Genomic DNA, 6,000 nt, shown 5'->3' with positions numbered 1-6,000 from the left:
ATTTGAATTCATTCTACCTCTTGAATAATTGTCTACTTACCAATATAACTATCAAGTGTTTGCTGAAACTCTCCTGAAAGAAATCAATGAGAAAGAAACTATCCTCCACAAACTCTTATTCAGACAAATAAAGAAAAAGTGTACAGCATAGAACAAAACAGTAAGCCCCCAACCCCCACAAAAAGATGAACAGTCATAAGTATATTGTCTTCTCTTATTATATATAATATAATAAAATGGAAATTTATTTTAAGTATTTTGAATTTTCCTCAATGTTCTGCTGGGCACTTGACAGTGTTTTGTTTTTGTTTCATTTTATTTTCCTTTTCTACCTTTCTTTTCTATTTTGTTTTTTCTTATTGTGCATTTAGTTTTAAATACATGGATTTTTAAAAGGATGAGACAAATGAGTCGTAACTTTCTCAGAGTCATAAAATGATTGTTTGAGGCCAGATTTGACCTCGGTTCTTCCTTCTTCTAGACTTGGCACTCTATTCACTATATTACCTTACTACCTTATCTTCTCTTATTCTGTAGAAGATTGCTTTAATGATTACTGCACTATACTGTAGTTTAAGATCTGGTACTATTCAGCCACCTCCCTCCACTTTGTTTTTCATTAACTGACTTTGCAAAATCTTAAAGGTCTCTATAAATGCTAATCATTATTATTACAAGAAGAATGAGAGAGTTTAGGAAGAAGGCTGCATTGTGTACACCCTTTAAAATTTGTATTCATTTTGGATATGCAGAATTTATTGGTCTGAAAGCACATCTGGATGTAGAAACCCAATGAATCAATGGAAATAACCGTCTAATCCTGTGGTCAAAGAGAAAAATCATCATTGTACATTTCACATATCAAAGTTAAACAACAATTGATTAACTAGGAAAAAACAGAGGGGCTAAAATGGGGATTCTGTTCCCTCAAGTAAAATGAGAGAATGGCATAAGGCCAAATGAAAACTGCTTGTAATCAAAAAACAAAATAAGTTTTCATGATCTTTGAGGAAAAACTAAAAAAATGCTGATACTTTCTAAAATATGGCTATAATTATAGGTAACTGAAATAAAATGACATGAAAAGGCATTCAAATTCCAATTCAATTGGAAAGTGAGAAATGATGAGGCCAGTGTGCTAAAGAACCACCACCACAAATCATGAAAATACTTAATGTGATGTCAATCATTGGGATGAAAAGTAGCAAGATGTTGAATTCATCATAGACTATAAGCTATCACTTTCCAGAATCTTGTAATCTTAAAAGAAAAATATAAGCACAATCAGATGGACACATGCTAAGATTTATACAAAAACACTGATCAGTCTATCATATATAGCAAAATTTAATTTCCATGTTTTTATTAAAAAAAAAGTCTCGATTCCAAATTGTTTTCCATTTATAAAATGATAATGCTGCATTTCTTTCTCATGAATAAATATAAAAATAACTAGAATTGAATAGTCTAATTGTCCATTTTAGTCTATTAAAACACCTAAATCCATAGGATACAAAGAAAATTCCTAATTAATGAAGTGATGGAAATAATCCTTGAGAAAATGAGTAACTATTATTCCTGGCATGAGTTTGCTAAACTAATAGACATTACAAGATGTGCTCTTGTGGCATAAGAGAAATTGAGCTTCTTTTAAATTCAATACCCTTGTCTTTCTGTGAAGCTTTAGCTGAGTGAGATGGAGTACAGAACAAAACTCTGTTCAGTATCCCATTTAAATTAGTCAGTGGAAAAATGCACAAGGCATTCTAATAAAGACTCAATATGGTGGAACACAAACTTTTTTTTTTCACAATTCAGTGGCACTTACAGGCCACTTTAATGTGCTAGTAGCTCTGGACACAGGTGATGAATAATGTAAAATTAATCCAATGGGTTAACAATAATACAAAGGCAACATAACATAATGAAAGCAAAGCTAGTAAAGAAGATTTGAAATCCAGTCTCATTTCAAGAAAGTAGCAGATATTACTCTGGAAATTTTACTTAAATTTAAAGTACCATAAGTAACTCTATTAAACTGCCATGGACCTGGCAGTGATTTATACTGTTAGAACAAATTTCCCCATTTGCAATTTCCTATACCAATGAAACCAGAGGCCTATGTTAAAAAGAACATTGCAGAATTTCTAATATTCATATAATGTTCTTAGGTTAATAGGGAACTGTGGTCATAAAAATCCTGTGAAATAAGTAAGATGAGTATTACTTTTTTATTATAGAAAAGGTAAAAAGGTTTTAATTTATTAATGGCTTTTTATATCCAATTAAACACACCCAATAGGCTCTCTCTTAAGATAGCCTAGTGGCTGTGTTTAATTGGATATCTTGGAGATATCTTAAACTTATCATGTCCAAAATTGGTCATTATCTTCCCTCAAATTCACCCCTCCCTCCCAAACTTCCCTATTTCTTTTGAAGGTGACAACATCCTTTTATTTTTCCGGATATGGAACTTTGGTTTTATTCTGGGTTTTTACTCTTTCACATTCTTTTTTTTCCTCTCTCATTCCATATAACCATTGACATTCTGTGCCTTGTTATTTCCATGTCTTTCACTTTTGACCCTTTCTGTTTACTTACACAACTAACATTTTAGTTTATATCCACTTTGCTTCTCTGATACATTAGTCGAATATTAGGGGTGGTAATAAGTATCATTGCATAATTGTTCTTTCTAGCTTGTCTCTATACTCCAGTGCATCCCTTTATGTTTCTGTCAAAGTAATTATCTTTAAGAGAAAATTTAATAATAACTCCCCTACTCAATCTAGTCTAGTTCTTATTACTTCTAGGATCAAATGTAAAGTCTTTTGTTTATATTTAAAGAAGTATACAACAACTGTGCTCTAACTATGATCTCGACCCTCACTGGACATTATTCTATCTCTTGAACTCAGCAATGCAGTCCAAGTTATTTTCTTTCTGTTCCTTACATATGGTACTCACTCTCTAAAAATTTGTATATGTACAAAATATTTATAACATCTCTCTTCTCAGAACAAAAAAAAATAAACATGAAAACTGAGGAGATATTCATCAATTAGAAAATGGCTGAATAGATCATGCTATGAGATTATAAAAGAATATTATTTTTTCTATAGGAAATTATGAAAATGATGCCCTCAAAAAACCTGGAAAGCCTTCTATGAACTCAAAGTGAAAATCACCATGTATAAAATTATAGCGATGTTTTGGAATGATCAATTGTAGATGATTTTACTATTCGCAGCAATACAGCAATCCATGCCTGTAGAACTTGTGATAAAAAATGCTATCTATACCCAGAGAAAGAACCAATTATATCTTTTTTAGCAACAACAATTGCTTTAATTTATTTAAACTTTCCATTTTGTTGTTCGAATCCTAGTGTCAACTCAACTTGAAACAAGGTAAAAACTCAAGGGTGATGTCAGGGTCCTGGTGTTAACTCAATGGAATTGATACAGTGCTTGTTGGTTCACACCTTAGAGCAAATCCTTGCAGGGTGATGGGTTGCTAATACTGAGAGACAATAATGCTTGTATTCACACATCCCTTAGGGCCAGAGAGCACTCTGGGAGATAACCCAGAATCCCTCTCTCTCCAGAAGGAGGAGTTAACCTTTGGGAGATCATATATATACAGGAAGCTCTTAGAACTTGATGGAGTTACTTGGGAAAATTGATTGGGGTTGGAGAGGATCAGAGCAGACAGGGAGAGAACTAGAGGCAAATCAAGTGGAACCCCAGACTGGAAGTGAGAGTACAGATCACAGCACAAACTCACAGCCCCAAACCGAAGTACAGGGCTTTTCCTTGGGGCAGTTACCGACCTGCACAGCAGGGGGGCACAGCCCGGGGCAGCCTCTAATCTGCACAGTAGGGGGCTCGGCCTGGGGCAGTAGCACTTTCACAGGACAATTTGCTTTCGGGCAGAGACTTTCAGTCCCAGCCAGCCTATTTGCTGGTCAGCTGCTAATACCCATAGCCCCAAAAGGGGCTCTGGCCTGGGGCAGTGATACTTTCACCACTTAGTCTCTAGCCTTAGGGCAGTTGCTAAACCACACAGTAAGGTTCTCCACTGGGCACTTCCATAGTTGGGCTGTGCTGAATCACCTCCAGTTGGGGGAGGGGGAAACTTTCATTGTATAGCATTTCATTGTATAGCACTTTTACATATTTTTCTCATTTAATTATCACAAAAAAAAACCATGGAATATCATTGGAGTCCAGTTCCAGTGAATACTGAGAGTATGAATGAATATCCAAGGCAAGGTTTAAAATATGTTTTACAATCTTCATTTATTAATCTTACTTAGTATTAAATGTACAATAGCTACCTCCAAATGATGCTATATACCTTCCAAGGTTAATGCAAATACCATACTTTGACATTTCAATTCACATCATAGCAATAACAAGATATTACCATAATAGGGTCATCAATAACAGAAATTATCAATGGCAAGGTATTTGTCAAAATGGAGTTGTAAATAACATAGTTGTAATATCTTGTTACTGTCACCTGCTTTTTCCAGCAAGATTACCCTAAATTTATCTTGAGTATGTCTTTTCAAAATTGTTAAGGGAGATGGTAAACTGATGCTTTGAATTATTCATACTTGGAAAGAACAAGTCTCAAGTAATAACTGGACTGAACTCTTCTTGTACATGGACTTATTCAATACTGGCCCTCTACATCTCCTTTTTGTTCAGAATATGAAGTCTATGACTTCAGTTCCCATAGGCGACAATGATTGCAAGACCAGAAAGCACAAGGGGCTAAGTCAGTGAGTATAAGAATAATATATTCAAGAGAAACAAAATGCAAAACATACAAGTCAGATTATTTACAGGATTTAACTTTTTCAACCACTCAAATATTTGGTTTGATGTGCTATCAGTAAAAATTTCAGGGACACTACTTTTTGCCATGTTTCTGTCAAAGCAGCTAATTGAGATTTTTCCAAAGTGAGGTTGGAATTATGTAAAGCTCCATTTATTCTGTTCTTTATTTGAAGCCAGGTCACATAAGTGGTTATCATTATTCCATCTATACAGTTACATATACATGAGTGAATTTATAATCACAATTTAGTTGAGATCAAGTATGCAAATTGTTTACATGATCCCCTAACTGTGTTAATTATTGTTCCATTAACTTTGTTATTAATTTTAATTAATTATCTATATTTGTTTATTACAAGCTTGTGATACATTTTTGCTAAATGATTTGCGAATTGGAGAGTCTGAATAGATTATTTTAGGAATTGTAGTTGAAATAGCAAGTGATATAATAATTGCTCTACTTCATATTAACTCCAGCAATGAGTAATCCAACAAAATTCTTTTTTCTACTTTTGTTTTCTAATTTCCTTTTGATGTTATCTCAAACCTGTTTACCTGCTGACCTGTAGTAATGGTGATTAATCTTATTAAGCACCATCACATAACATGGGTGTTCCATTATAAGAACTATAGGTAGGGACTTAGAAGACAGGGGATAGAAGTAAGACATTGGGATAAAACACAATTGTAATATTTCAAAATATATCCTCTTAGTACATTCATGATTTGGATTCCAGTGCTATTTCTTAAAACAGTATCTGTAGTTAAGAACACCTGTGGATATTTTCTAAACATGCTTGTACATTGTATTACTGAGGGGCCTGAAAACATCATGAAATCCCATTATCTGAGATGTAAAAATTTATACCACCTTATGTCCCAAATACACTGTAACAGAAGACTAATCTACACACTGGATAATTTGTAATCTCAAAAACCAATCAGTTCTAGTTCCTCCCCAAACCAATGGGGCCCTAAGTCCTCTAGGGGCAGGGGCAATGATCTCCTTTTCTGAAACTACTTCCTGCTAAGAATGGTCATAGAGCTGAGTCACTTGCAAGATCCTATTCTTTTGTAGAGGGGATGGTTAAGTATTAAATGATTGAAACATCCAATATTTGATTCAACTCCTTGAAGCTGGTCAATGAAGCTG

The sequence above is a fragment of the Sarcophilus harrisii genome, chromosome 2 (assembly GCF_902635505.1).
Source record: "Sarcophilus harrisii chromosome 2, mSarHar1.11, whole genome shotgun sequence".
In the NCBI taxonomy this organism is placed as follows: Eukaryota; Metazoa; Chordata; class Mammalia; order Dasyuromorphia; family Dasyuridae; genus Sarcophilus; species Sarcophilus harrisii.
Note: the sequence above shows the minus strand (reverse complement) of the source record.